The following is a 16,189-nucleotide window of genomic DNA, read 5'->3' as shown; positions in this document are numbered from 1 at the left end:
TACACTGATTTTTATAAATTGCATTTCTCCTTCTTTGAGCTAATTTTATTTCCCTCCATTCTTCCTAAAATTCTATAGTCTTGAGAACAGATATATGCAAAGACACTCCACTAGTTTTCCCTCTAGAGTGAAAAAGTTTCCCATGTGGTTAACAACTTTTGATAGTTCTCATACCTCCTATTTCAAAGTAGTTGTTGATAGTGTCCTAGAAGATAAGGCTTGACCTTTAGTTCAGCTTTGGGGTAGGAGTGACTGCACTTTCCAAAGCTGGTTTTAAATGTCTCTAGGTCCAAAATATTGAGAATAGTGGAACAACAAAAGCAGAAGCAAACCCCAGGAAAATACCCAGCTGTTGACACTCAATCTCCACCTCAAAAAAATAAAAATTAAAACTCTTCTAAATGGCTTATAACGTGTTCAAATACATGAAAAACGTGTTTCAAAACACAGCTGGGGAAAGATGTTTGTTTTTATTAAAAGTTGCTCAAAGGCATCATCAGAGCGACAGAACCTTTAAACATCCACAAACACAAAGGCCTGAAAAATAGCGCTTCATTGATTTTTCACCTGCCATATTTTATGTATTAGGAAAGCTATTGGTGTACTTTCAACAAGGGCTTCTTCATATCTGCCAGATTTTATGAATGATCATCTCGACCAGTTCAATCTAGGAAAATCCGTTTTGCTGAGCCAGTCCCTAACGGCCACCTTTATGGTCTTGTTGTTTTATTACTCTAGGGGAACTCCTATTTCTCCAGGCTCAGCACAGAGGATCTAGGCAACAAAAATAGCCGCAGTTGTATTTTCCCTCAGTCTGCCCTCTGCTAGACAGCATAGATTTTTATATCTTAAAAGGTCAAGGAGATTTTCTGGTTCCCATCCCTGCAGCCAGATTATGCAGACATAATCTCATTGAGCCATTGCTTCACATAGACTGAACCTCTACCTTCTGGCTTTTTTGCTTGTGTTAATCATGGCGCCTAAAACCCACCACTGCATAATTCAGACCTTCTAGGTGGCACAAACCGTTGAGCACTAGCTATTAACCAAAAGGTTGGCAGCTTGAACATACCCAGAGGCTCCTGAGAAGAAAGTCCTGCTGACCTACTTCCAAAAAACCAGCTATCGAAACCCCTTGGAGCACAGTTCTACTCACACGCATATGGGGTCACCATGAGTCAGAGTCATCCTGACGGCAACTGTTTTTTCTTTTCTTTTTTTAGATTTTCTTTGCTTAGATAAAAGGAGTCCTAGTGGTTCAATGGTTAAATGCTCCCCTGGTAACCAAAAGGTTGGCAGTTCTAGCCCACCCAGCAGCTCCACAGGAGAAAGATCTGGCAATCTGCTTCCATAAAGATTATAGCCACGAAAACTCTATGGGCCAGTTCTACCCTGTCACATGGAGTCACTATGAGTGGGAATTGACTAGACAACATCCAATAGCAACAATACGTCTAGATGTTCTTGAGTGACAGATTAAACTCATCCCAATTGATCTAAGGTCAGATTTTCTGGAAACAATAGCTGAGACAGATTGTGATTTACTGAAGGGATCATCTCAAAAGAAACATGTGAAGATGTTAGGAAAGCAGGTCTGGCAGAGGAAGAAGCTAAGTGGAGAAGTGGTTTTAGGTATAGTCTACCCTCAGCCTGATCCCATGGGGAACTCAGAAGCATAAATAGCACCACAGAGTTGTTCTAACTTGAGAAAAGAGGGTTGGGCTTTTACCCCCTTGTATCAGTCAGTCATTGGTTATGGGCCGTTCCTGAGGAAAGAGGGTAACCTCTCAGCTATTTCGAGGTTAGGCGTCTCCTGTCAGGCACAGGAAATTCTCCTGAGAAGGATGCCAATCAACCAATTTCCGCGAAGTTGACTCCGACTCATGGCAACCCCGTGTGTGTCAGAATAGAACTGAGTTCATCAGGGTTTTTAATGGTTGTAACTTTTTGGAAGTAGATTTCCAGGTCTTTATTCCAAAGCACTACCAATTTGAACCGCCAACCTGCAGCTATGAGCAATTAGCAGCAAACACTCCTAGCAACTTGGAGATGGATCTACCAGTCTGGTAGAGGGGATCCAGGCGGGACATCAGTAGCATCTTCTATATTAACGATTGCATTGCCTTGGCTTGTTGTTGTTTTGTTTTTTCTTGCCATCAACTATGCTGAGCTGTGAGACCAGCCATGTTTCCAAAACAATTTTCCTTTAAACAGTTACCAATTTGTAACTGATTCTTTTTAATTCACTCCTAAAATGGCTCAGTTTGAACTCGAAACATCAAGAAGCTCCAAACAAAAGGCATAATTACTCAGGCTGAAATGTGATTGATGATTTATTGTCGGCAGAGTTGGTCACGATACCCTCGAATGGCTTGTCCGTTCAGAGGGCCTTTAAACAACAGGGCAGAATTTCTCATTAAGGAACAAAATGTTATATTAAAGTTTCATGCTTCAGTTGAATTCTTCTGTACCATCCTCTAGTGGAAATGCATGTGCAACTAAATTGTACTTAGAAAGCAAACCAAAGCCAATTTCTCTAATGGGGTACAATTAGGTGTGATGCTTAGATCCAAACTATGAATTCAGTTGTGAAAAGGAGGCCAGTTTAAGGGTGCCTCACCAGGCATTTAAATTAGAAAGTCACTCAACCTTCCAAACTTCTTGAGATAAGAGGGATAACTACAAAATGCAAACTGCAGAGACCTTAAAAATTGTTGTTGTTGTTGTTAGGTGACTTCGAGTTGGCTCTAATTCATAGCAATCCTATGTACAACAGAACAAAACACCGCTCGGTCCTACACCATCCTCCAATCCTTGCTATGCTTGAGCCCATTGTTGCAGCCACTGTGTCAACCCATCTCTTTGAGTGTCTTTCTTTCTTTGACCCTCTGCTTTACCAAGAATGAGGTCATTCTCCAGGGACTGATCCGTCCTGATAACATGTCCAAATTACATGAGACGAAGTGTCGCCATCCTCATTTCTAAGGAGCATTTTGACTGCACTGCTTCCAGGACAGATTTGTTTGTTCTTTGGGCAGTTCGTGGTATGTTCAATATTCTCCAACACCATAATTCAAAGGTATCACTTCTTCTTTGGTCTTCCTTATCTACTGCCTTCCTTATGCATGCATATGAGGTGATTGAAAATACCACGGTTGGGATTAGGAGCCTCTTAGTCCTCAAAGTGACATCTTTACTTTTTAACACTTTAAAGAGGTCTGTTGCCACCAATTTGCCCAGTGCAATATGTCTTTTGATTTCTTGACTGCTACTTCCGTGAGCGTTGATTGGGGACCAAAGTAAAATGAAATCCTTGACAAGTTCAACCTTTTCTCCTTTTATTATGATTTTGTTTATTGGTCCAGTTGTGAGGATTTTTGTTTTCTTTATGTTGAGGTGTAATCCATACTAAATGCTGTAGTCTTTGATCTTCATCAATAAGTGCTTCAAGTCCTCTTTGTTTTCAGCAAGCAAGGTGGTGTCATCTGCATATTGCAGGTTGTTAATGAGTCTTTCTCCAATCCTGATGCCCTGTTCTTCTTCATATAGTACAACTTCTTGGATTATTTGCTCAGCATATGGATTGAATAAATATGATGAAAGGATATAACCCTGGTGCACATCTTTCCCGATTTTAAACCATGCAGTATCCCTGTGTTCTGTTTGAAGGACTGCCTCTTGGTCTATGTACAAGTTCCTCATGACAACAATTAATTGTTCTGGAATTCTCATTCTCCACAATATTATCCATAATTGGTTATGAATAACCACAATCGAATGCCTTTGCATAGTCAATAAAACACAGGTAAACATCTTTCTGGTGTTCTCTGCTTTCAGCTAAGATCCATTGGACATCAGCAGTAAAAAAAAAAGTAGGGATTATAAAACAACAGAGACAATAAAAACAATAGCTACCATTTAATGAATGTTTCAGTTTCATTTAGTTATGTATCTCATTTAATAGTTAAAGCAACCATTTGAGTACATGCTGTTGTTTTTATTTTATAGATGAAGAAACTGAAGCACCAGGAACTCCTATTAAGGATGCATTGCTGAGAATGCAAGGACCACAGACTGTGTTCATCGCAACTGATTATGCAATGAAGGTAAAAATTCAGCTGTCATACGTGTGGGAATGAATACTTACGGAAATTATGAGATCCTGAGTTAGAATTACGTAATTAATACAGGTCTAAGAAGGCTTCCGTGAGAGGAAGAAAGGAGAGGAGCATGCTGGGCAGGGTGAATAGCAGGTGCAAAGACCCTGTGGCCAAAGAGAGTATGATCCATGTGTCTGGGCGGAGGGACTAGGTCGTGGCCTAGAGACAGACACACCTGAAAAGGCAGGCAGGAGCCAGAATAGGCAGGAACTTGTAGCCTATATTAAGAAGATTTGTTTTCATCCATATCAGCAATGGGAACCTACTGACACAACGGGAAACCATGGAAAGCTTTCTTAAATGAGATTGAGGGCACTAGTGCGTGTTACCTGACATGATCAGTTTTCGTCTTTAAAAGTCTTTCCACTGCAGTATAAAGAATGGCTTGGAAGAAAGAAAGAAGTCATGAGTTACATGCTATCAACTGTATATGCCAGACTGAATGTTGATTATGGCTTTGACTAGAGTATTGGTGAAATAGAGAGAAGTTAAAAGATTCTGGAAATGTTTTGTGGAAAAAATTAACAAGGCTTGGTGATAGATTGGATATGGGGGTGACCAAGAAGGAAATTCTAAAATTCATTTTTAGGTTTCTGACTTAAACAACTAAAAGAATAGTCAAACCATCTATTGAGAAAAGAAACATTGAATGTGGACCAAGTTTAGTGGGAAAATTATGAATTTGTCTCTGGATTATGTTGAATTTGAGGTGCTTTTGGGAAAACCAAGGGAGAACAAGCAGACAGCAGAGTAACAGGTCTAAAAGTCAGAGAACTCTAACCTAGAGATTGTCACTGAAGCCATGAATTTGGGTCACATATATCCAAATAAGAGGAGAAGAAGGCATAGAAACTAGTCTTGAATACTTAAGTAGTCAATGACTTCATAGATAAAATCCATTGCTGTTGAGTCAGTTCTGATCCATGGCAACCCCATGTGTTACAGAGTAGAAATGAGCCCCATAGGGTTTCCTTGCTGTAACTTTTATGAAAGCATATCACTAGGCTTTCCTTCCATGATGCCTCTGGGTGTGTTTGAACTTCCAACCATTAAGTTAGTAGATGAGCACAAACCGTTTGTACCAGTACAAAACGCTTGTGGATAAAGGATGCATTAATGAGTTGAATAAATTATATTCTTAGTTTATAGCAGAGGCATAATTGGCTTCTGGCAAAACTGACAAAGGTAGGTTGCCTCTCTTTATGTGGCTCCTTCTTGCTTGTGGGAGACTCCCAAGTAAGAGAGAAGAACGTTTCATATCCCCAAAACAAAGGAAACTTCCCTTTAGAGAAAACGAATTGGTTTTCTTTCTTTTTTTGAAACTTCTTTTTTCACACTCTTGCTGAAACACAGATCTCTCCAAGCACCATCACTAGCCCGTCAACCACACATCAGCCACTCTATTTCCAGCTGTGATCTACCTCTGACCAATCATTTTCCCAAGAATCCCAAGACACCTCTGAAGAGTGTAACTGAAAATTCAAAATAAAATATGGTTTCTAGGTTACCTATTAGAGCTGAAGAACCCAAGAGTGAGCTTACTAAATTCTCTTTGACTGAGAGCAGGCAAGAATCTGAGCAAACATGGCATCTGAAATACTCAGCAGCCTGAGGCTACAAAGGAGCAGAAATCCAAAAGCAAAAACATAAGGTCTTCTCTAGCTCAACTTGGTGATTGGGATTAATCTGTCACGGGGAAGCTTGTCTGGGTGTAAGACACAGCTATCCTTGCACAACCTGGCCTGTGTCTTACCCTATCAACAGAGACAGGCCTGCTTTCTTCCCACTCGTTCACTTTGCTCATCACCGATAAATAAAGTGAAGGAGTTGCAATTCACTGAAAATAATCTTCAGCAGATGAAATCTATTACACATTTGCTTCCTTCCAGATAAGCTCAAGAATATTGTGGGTTTTATTTTATTTTTTAAATAAGCACGACAAAAACTGAAATTGTTTTCTCGACAGAAGCTGATGCTTTAAAATGAAAATCCAAGGTCAATGGAGGACAAACAGAAATGCACTTAGTGGCCAATTCAATCATATCCCATCTTATGGAATGGCTTCTTGGACATGTGATAGTGTCCATTTGTCCCTCCAGATTACTGTTTTGTTGTTGTCATGTTGATGTTAGTTGCCATTGAGTCGGCTTTGACTCATGGAGTCCATTGTTATGGCTATTGTGTCAATCCGTCCCATTACGGGCTTCCCTCATTTTCTCTGACCCTCCACTGTATCAACCATGATGTCCTACTCTAGGGACTGGTCTTTCCTGACTACGTGTTCAAAGTAAACAAAACGAAGTCCTGCTATCCTTGTTTCTAAAGAGCATTCTCCTCAAGAGGAAAATTGTTATGGTGTTCAGCAACATAATCCCTTGCTTTCTGGCTTCCAGTTGGAGTCAGATAATGGGAAGCACCTAGCAGATCAGAAATCGAAAAGGAAACAAGGTTAAGGTATCTGTTTCCATCATGCTTCTGGTTTCTGGGTTCCTGTGGGCTGCTGCACCCCTCTGTCACCGACCAGAGCTCCAGCAGGCAGCACTCCTCACATGGCTCTCTCTATCTCAAGTCAAGGATCTGCTTCCTCCTATTGCCCCTTTGATTGTTGGTATGCTGTTTTTAGCTGCCACTGAGTTGGCCCCCAACTCATGGTAGCCCCGTACACTACAGAATGAAACACTGCCTGGTTCCATGCCATCCCCATGATTGGTTGAAGATCAGACCCTTGTGTTACACTGATACACAGGGTTTTTATTGGCTGATTTTCAGAAGTAGATTGCCAGGCATTTATTCCTAGTCCATCTTTGTCTGAAAGCTCCACTAAAACCAATTTAACATCACAGCAACAGGCGGGCCTCCACTGACAGATGGGTGATGTCTGAGCTTGAGGTGCACTGGCTGGGAATTGAACCTGGGTCTCTCCGTAGAAGGCGGGAGCTCTACACTGAACCATCACTGCCTTCTTCTTGCTCTCTCAATACTACCGTGATGATGGGGACCTCTATTACCAGCTTCCTTTCTCAGAGTGTGTCAGTATCCCTTGTGGTTTCCCTACCTGCTGCCCACATCTTTGTATGTAGCTTTTTACAAAATGCTGTCAGTTCTCTGTGGATCCCTCACCAAACCGTGGCATAACATATGCCACAGACAAATCTCCCTTGCACCCCAAATCAGGAATTGAAGACAAGAACCTATAGGGACAAAGGGCCATGTGTTAGAAGGATGCTGATGCAGAGCCATTTACTCAAGTTATTGTCACTGTCAAGGGTATCTTTCCAACTCACAAGGACCTTCCTTCTCAGGGCACTGACTCCCAGTTCACTGGGGTGTCTTTCAGGCAGGCATATCCACATAATAATCTCTCCGAGTCTACTTCTCCCACACCCAACCGTAGCTAATTTAGCCAAGAGTAGTCACATGACCCACTCGGGTTTCCATTAAAAAAAAAAAATCGCTGTTGAGTTGGTTCTGACTCATAGCAGCCCTGTAGGGCGAAGTAGAACTGTCCCATAGAGTTTCCAAGGCTGTAATCTTTACAGAAGCAGACTGCCATATCCTCCTCGTATGAAGTAGCTGGTGGATTTGAACTGCCAACCTTTCATTAGCAGCCGAGCACTTAACCACTGTGCCACCAGGCTCCTTAGACATGGTCAGTTAGGCCCCTTTCCTGAAAACTTGAAATGCAAACTGCCAGTCACTGAGCTGTGGATTAGGCCGAGAGAACCGAGAAATGGAAGAATGGAAGAGTGAAGTAGATGAGCAGAAGGAGGGGAGAGAAACAGAAGAGAGCAATTCCACAATGCGATCCCTTCCTGAGACTTGGCACCATCTCTCCCTCGAACAGAGTAATTACTGTATCTTTTTTAAATAAAACTCTGCGTTTTTATTTGTTAGCTGAAGTTGGTTTCTGTAACCTGCAACTAAAGGAGTCCTAAATGATCCATCGGAAAACAAATGAGACTTTTTATCCAGCAATAAAGCAGTGGTTACCTATGGCTCCATTCCAGCACTGTCCAATAGAACTTTCTGAAATGATGAGATGTTCTGTGTAATACGCACTACCCGATGCCATAGCCACTAGCACCAGTGGCATTTGAGCATTTGAAATGTAGGTAGTGTAATCGTGGAACTGATTTTTAATTTTAACTAATTTTAATTTAAATAACCACATGTGACCAGTAGCCATCATATTAGACAGCTCAGATCTAGTCTTTTGGTTTTTCTCTGTTTGGATGTTTGTGTTTCTTCTCTATTAGTTACTTTTGAGACTTTTAAGTCATCTGCTAAAGAACCCATTCTCAGGTAAGCTGGCACCTGATTATGTTGTTATTGTTAGTTGCCAACAAGTTGGCTTCAATTTATGGCAACTCCATGCACAACAGCAGGGAATGCTGCCCATCCAGTGCCATGTTCAGGATCATTGGTATGCTAGAGTCCATTGTTGAGACCACTGTGTATTTTGAGTGCCTTCCAACCTAGGGGGTTCTTCTTCCAGGCAATATTCTGTTGTAATCCATAGGATTTTTATTGGCTGATTTTCAGAAATAGGTCACCAGGCCTTTCTTCCTAGTCTTTCAGCTCTGTTGAATCCTGTCCACCATGGATGACATTGCTGGTATTTGAAATATCAGTGGCATAGATTCTACCATCATAGCAACATGTTACTGCTCTGTCCCAAGCTCTCCATGTAGAACAGAAGTCAAAGTCCCCAGAGTAGTCTACCAGGGCATGATATGGGGACCCATGTTGTTGATATTACTTTTCACCACCAATTCCCTGGCTCCCTAAATTTCTGCTTTGTTCTACCTAAAGTACCCCAGACACCCTCCTGACAATCCTTACCCGTTCCTGTCGAGTTGGTTCCAACTCATAGCGACCCTACAGGACAGAGTAGAACTGCCCCATATGGTTTCCAAGGACTGCCTGATAGATTCAAACTGCTGAGCTCTTAGTTAGCAACCAAGCTCTTAACTACTATGCCACCAGGGCTCCACCCTCCTGACTAGGGACTTTGAATTTTACTCTTCCTCTTCCTAGAAAGCATATCCCACATGGTTCCATCCCTCATTCTTTCAGACCTCTGCTTATATGTCACTTTATCAGGAAGGCCTTTTTAAGATATCTCATATAAATGAGGAATTCCCATATCCCTGCCATTTCTTACCACCTTCCATGGTTTATTTTATCCAGGGTTCTTTTGACCATCTGTCATCTTATGTGACTACATATGCACTTATTTGTTTTCTTGGCTGTCTCGGCATTAAAATATAAGAACTCAGCTGCCAACCAAAGGGCCAGCAGTTTGAATCTACCAGGCATTCCTTGGAAATGCTACGGGACAGTTCTACTCCTATAGGGTCACTATAAGTCAGAATGAACTCTCAACAGCAACAGGTTTTGTTTTGTTTTGTTTTTTATTAGACCAATATCCAAAGCGGTGTTTCTGGCATATAGTTGGTGTTCAATAAATACTTGTGACTAAATAAATGGCTTTTACATTTTGGAAAAAACTAGAGTCACGTAAAGAGACCTAGGTCCTGTGATGTCTAAGAATAAAAAAAGAAAAAAATGGGAAAGTGAGATGCTTATTGAAGACCAAATTCTAAACATGTCCCTCCCAAGATTTTTATCCCCCGGTTATTCAGCCAAATGCTAATCTTGGTATGTCTTTGAAAAGACTAGTGGATAGAATTAATGTTATGGACCTTAATATAGGGATAGTAGCCCAAATTACCCAGGTGGACTCAGTGTAATCACTTGAGTCCTAAAAGCAGAGAACTTTCTCGGGATGGAGCCAGAGAGATGTTGCAGAAGTGGGGAGTAGAAGAGAAGAGGCAGAGGGGAGGTCAGAGACGTTTGAAGTATAAGAAGATATATCCGGCTGTTGTTGATTTTGAAGATGGAGGAAGGGTTCAAGAGCCATGGAAAGTGGTAGCCTCTAAGACTGAGGATGGCTCCTGATGGACAGCCAGCAAAAATGGAGACCTCAATCCTACAACATCATGGAACTGAATTCTGCCAAAACCTGAATGAGCCTGGAAGCCTTCCCCAGAATCTCCAGAAAGGAATGCACTCCTGTTGACGCATTGATTTCAGCCCTGCAACAACCTACAAAGAGAACCAGCCAAGCCTGCTGAACGTCGTACCTGGAGAACTGTGAGATAATACAAGGGTGTTGTTGTTTTAAGCTACGGGGTTTGTGGTAATTTGTTACAACAACATAGAAAATGAATATACTGTTTTTTTCTTTTTTAAATTATACTCTTTGTTTTCAGATAAACACTATTGCATTAAACAATCTGCATGTAGAGAAAAGGCTGACACGAAGCATGATATTTCAGACAGAATAGGCTTCCAGCCTCCTCATTCTCTACTTTTTATTCAGTAACTAAAGACCAGCAATAGAAGTCATTGAAGTGAACTGTGTTTTACTAATATAATTACGATTCTGTATTGCTGATTCAATGAGTATATATTTTACTTGTCAAAGCCTAAGAGGGGGGTTTCGTTTTATTCAACAATGATCTTGGGAAGGTTCTTTGTGGTTATTATCGAGCTTGTATGAGTGCCACCCTGCAGGCAGTTAATCCATGTAGATAATCTAATAAGGGAAACAGAACCCACGATTTCAATTACAAACCCCAGCATTTTTGATTTGAAAAAATAAAAAAGATGTAAACGCTCTCACAAACTAGTCTGCTGAAGTCATGGTTGTCCTGGTAGTTAATAGCCTTTACAAGGAATTAACTATTTGCATGGCTTTTAGCAAATCACTTACCTCTCTCTCTTTTAGCTTTCTCCTTCCACCTCCAGGAATTGCTCTAAAGATAACAACTGATTGTAGACGCAAAAGATTTTTGCAAAGGTTAGAAGTGTAAACCAGTGTTAGGCAGTGATTGTAATTATTTATGTTCTTGTTCAGTTGAGTTTCTGCTTCTTCGTTCCTGATATTTACTTGTCTCCAGGGAAATTCCATCTTCTCCTTAAAAACTCTGCTTTTTGGCCATCTTTAAACTCTCCTGGTTCTCTTTCTCATGACCCTTCCTCCCCCTTCTTTCTTCATCTCTCTCCCTTTCAGAACCTCAGACACACGAGATGTTCTTTTATTAGAATTGTCCTACTTGAAATGCAGAATGGCACAAGTACTATGAAGAGGAACTTGACAATACCTAGGAAAATCACATATATGTTTATGCTTTGACTTGACAGTCCTATGGATCTAGCCCAGAACTAGTGACTAAAACACAAAAAGTGGTCTGCACAAGGATCTTTATTGCAGCCTTATTTATAATGACAAATGGATGGAAATAGTCCAAATATCCACTAATAGGGGCCGGTAAAGTAACTTATGGTATATCCACAAAATGAAGTACCATGCTGTGGTAAAAAAGAATGAGAAAGATCTCTATCTTGGGCTACTTTGGGACAACCACTTAGGTAATGAGGGAAATTTCTCTTTGTAGAATGTTTTATGTGAGTAATAATAACACAACCCCTAATAAATTAATGCAAACCCTGGTGCCATGGTGGTTAAGAGCCATGTTAATGAATTTAGATAAGGACCATCAAGTGACAACCAGACATTATATATCTCTACCTGTGAACTAATCTTGCTCCAACCCCCCAAAAATTAATTCTGAAACTAATCGGGCCTCTAGATCTAAAAACCAATTTTCAGAAAACCCTTGTGACATTCCAAAAAAACCAAGCCTGTTGCTGTTGATTTTGACTCATAGTGACCCTGCAGAACAGAGTAGAACTACCCCCAAAGGGTTTCCAAGGCTGTAATGTTTACACAGGTCGACTGCCACATCTCTCTCCCATGGGGCAGCTGGTGGGTTCAAACAGCTGACCTTTCATTTAGTACCTGAGAGCCTAACCACAGTACAACCAGGGCTCCTTCTTGGGACATTAGGACTTGTTAAATACCTTCAGAGGAATGCTACCAGTTAAATTCAGGCTTTGGAAAACTATTAGAAAATACACCATGTTATTCAATGAATTAATTGCAAGGGGAAAGAGATTTAAAAAGAGGTAGGTGATTTTCAGGTCAACTGAAATGGAGTAACCCCATTTCTACCAGTTTTTTCCCCCTACAACTGAAAAAAAAAAAAAAAAGCCTGGACATAACGTAACAAGAATAAGAAGTCTCTGTAAGTGGGGAAGAAGGAAGCAGCTGCCCAAGGAGCTCAGGAATTGAGGAAAGACACGGAGTTGAGTCCCCTAGGTTTCCTTACTGTCTCCCATATACCCTAGGCAAGAAGCTGCAGAAGTCTCTAACTTAGGACTGCCAACAGGCAGAGGTGAAAAAGATCCAAGAACAAGCTCTCCCCCTAGCCAACAGGTCTGATCTTAATTTCTTACTTTTTCATTTGATGATCTGTATTTAGGTAAATAATTTCAAATATTACCTATAGTAAAAATGACATTTTTTAAGGAACTAGGGGCTAAATTTTTCATAAAAATGGAATTACCTTTTAAAAAGTTGTTCCTTTTTCTTTCAGGTACCACTGTGTCATCATTGTATATGAGACTTTTGCTTTTTCATATAAACAAAAGTTTTGAGGATGTTGTTGTTGTTGTTAGGTGCCATGGAGTCAGTTCCTACTCATAGCGACCCTATGCACAACAGAACGAAACACTGCCTGGTCCTGCGCCATCCTTACAATCATTGTTATGCTTGAGCTAATTGTTGCAGCCACTGTGTCAATCCACCTCGTTGAGGGTCTTCCTCTTTTCCGCTGACTCTGTACTCTGCCAAGCATGATGTCCTTCTCCAGGGACTGATCCGTCCTGAAAACATGTCCAAAGTATGTAAGACGCAGTCTCACCATCCTTGCTTCTAAGGAGCATTCTGGTTGTACTTCTCCCAAGACAGATTGGTTCGTTTTTTTGGCAGTCCATGGTATATTCAATATTCTTCGCCAACACCACAATTCAAAGCGTCAACTCTTCTTCAGTCTTCCTTATTCATTGTCCAGCTTTCACATGCATATGCTGTGACTGAAAATACCATGCCTTGGGTCAGGCGCACCTTAGTCTTCAGGGTGACATCTTTGCCCTTCAACACTTTGAAGAGGTCCTTTGCAGCAGATTTGCCCAATGCAATGCGCCTTTGATTTCTTGACTGGTGCTTCATGGCTGTTGATTGTGGATCCAAGTAAAATGAAATCCTTGACAACTTCAGCCCTTTCTCCGTTTATCATGATGTTGCTCATTGGTCCAGTTTTGAGGATTTTTGTTTTCTTTATGTTGAGGTGCAATCCATACTGAAGGCTGTGGCCTTTGATCTTCATTAGTAAGGGCTTCAAGTCCTCTTCGCTTTCAGCAAGCAAGGTTGTGGCATCCACATGACACAGGTTGCTAAAGAGTCTTCCTCCAATCCTGATGCCCCATTCTTCTTCATATAGTCCAGATTCTCATATTATTTGTTCAGCACACAGATTAAATAGGTATGGTGAAAGAATACAACCCTGACGCACACCTTTCCTGACTTTAAACCAATCAGTAACCCCTTGTTCTGTCCAAACAACTGCCTCTTGATCTGTGTAAAGGTTCCTCATGAGCACAATTAAGTGTTCCGGAATTCCCATCCTTCACAGTGTTATCTATAGTTTGTTATGATCCACACAGTCGAATGCCTTTGCACAGTCAATAAAACACAGGTAAACATCCTTCTGGTATTCTCTGCTTTCAGCCAGGATCCATCTGACATCAGCAGTGATATCCCTGGTTCCACGTCCTCTTCTGAATCCAGCCCGAATTTCTGGCAGTTCCCTGTCGATATATTGCTGCAGCTGTTTTTGAATGATCTTCAGCAAAATTTTGCTTGCATGTGACCTTAATAATATTGTTCTATAATTTCCACATTTGGTTGGATCACCTTTCTTTGGAATAGGCATAAATATGGATCTCTTCCAGTCAGTTGGGCAGGAAGCTGCCTTCCATAGTTCTTGGCATAGACGAGTGAGTACCTCCAGTGCTGCATCTGTTTGTTGAAACATCTCAATTGATATCCCATCAATTCCTGGAGCCTTGTTTTTCCCCAGTGCCTTCAGAGCAGGTTGGACTTCTTCCTTCAGTACCCTCGGTTCCTGATCATATGCCATCTCTTGAAATGGTTGAACATTGACTAATTCTTTTTGGTATAATGACTCTGTGTATTCCTTCCATCTTCTTTTGATGCTTCCTATGTCGTTTAATATTTTCCCCATGGAATCCTTCACTATTGCAACTCGAGGCTTGGATTTTTTCTTCAGTTCTTTCAGCTTGAGAAACACCAAGCGTGTTCTTCCCTTTTGGTTTTCCATCTCCAGCTCTTTGCACATGTCATTATAATACTTTACTTTGTCTTCTCAAGCCACCCTTTGAAATCTTCTGTTCTGTTCTTTTACTTCATAAATTCTTCCTTTTGCTTTAGCTGCTCGACACTCCAGAGCAAGTTTCAGAGTCTCCTCTGACATCCATCTTGGTCTTTTCTTTGTTTCCTGTCTTTTCAGTGACCTCTTGCTTTCTTCATGGATGATGTCCTTGATGTCATTCCACAACTCGTCTGGCCTTTGGTTGCTAGTGTTCAATGCAGCAAATCTATTCTTGAGATGGTCTCTAAATTCAGGTGGGATATACTCAAGGTCATATTTTGGCTCTCGTAGACTTTCTCTGATTTTCTTCAGTTTCAGCTTGAACTTGCATAAGAGCAATTGATGGTCTGTTCCACAGTCGGGCCCTGGCCTTGTTCTGACTGATGATATTGAGCTTTTCCATCGTCTCTTTCCACAGATGTAGTCAATTTGATTTCTGTGTGTTCCACCTGGCAAGGTCCATGTGTATAGTCACCGTTTACAATGAAGAAGTCGTTGGTCTTGCAAAATTCTAGCATTCGATCTCCAGCATTGTTTCTATCACCAAGGCCATATTTTCCAACTACTGGTCCTTCTTCTTTGTTTCCAACTTTTGCATTCCAATCACCAGTTATTATCAATGCATTTGATTGCATGTTGGATCAATTTCAGACTGTAGCAGCTGATAAAAATCTTCTATTTCTTCACCTTAGGCCCTAGTGGTTGGTGCATAAATTTGAATAATAGTTGTATTAACTGGTCTTCCTTGTAGGCGTATGGATATTATCCTATCACTGACAGTGTTGTACTTCAGGATAGATCTTGAAACATTCTTTTTGACGATGAATGTAACAACATTCCTCTTTGAGTTGTCATTCCCAGCATAGTAGACTATATGATTGTCCGATTCAAAATGGCCAATACCAGTCCATTTCAGCTCACTAATGCCTAGGATATGGATGTTTATGCATTTCATTTCATTTTTGATGATTTCCAATTTTCCTAGATTCATACTTCATACGTTCCAGGTTCTGATTATTAATGGATGTTTGCAGCTGTTTCTTCTCATTTTGAGTCGTGCCACATCAGCAAATGAAGGTCCCGAAAGCTTTACTCCATCCACGTCATTAAGGTTGACTCTACTTTGAGGAGGCAGCTCTTCCCCAGTCATCTTTTGAGTGCCTTCCAACCTGGGGGGGCCCATCTTCCAGCACTATATCAGACAGTGTTCTGCTGCTATTCATAAGGTTTTCACTGGCTAGTGCTTTTCAGGAGTAGACTGCCAGATCCTTCTTCCTAGTCATAGTCTGGAAGCTCAGCTGAAAACTGTCCTCCATGGGTGACCCTGCTGGTATCTGAATACGAGTGGCATAGCTTCAGGCATCACAGCAACACACAAGCCCCGACAGTAGGACAAACTGACAGACACGTGGGGGGTTTTGAGGATAGAGTTAGTTAAAATAAAGAATTAAATACAACACCTTTTTCCAGGTATATTTGGCAAGTTTATATATTGGGCTTTTAATTTATTCTATTGTAGATAGTCAAACTATGAGTGACAATCGAATGTCTTCATTTAATACGGTGTTAAGATGTCAATGAAAAGGAATTCAGTACAAAGCTGCCTACCCCTAACAACTTTGTTATGTGAGAAATACGTCTGTATGGTAACTCCAGTAAACTAAGGAC

The sequence above is a fragment of the Elephas maximus genome, chromosome 25, assembly GCF_024166365.1.
Source record: "Elephas maximus indicus isolate mEleMax1 chromosome 25, mEleMax1 primary haplotype, whole genome shotgun sequence".
NCBI lineage: Eukaryota > Metazoa > Chordata > Mammalia > Proboscidea > Elephantidae > Elephas > Elephas maximus.
The sequence above is the reverse complement of the archived record's forward strand: the minus strand, read 5'-3'. Positions refer to the sequence as shown.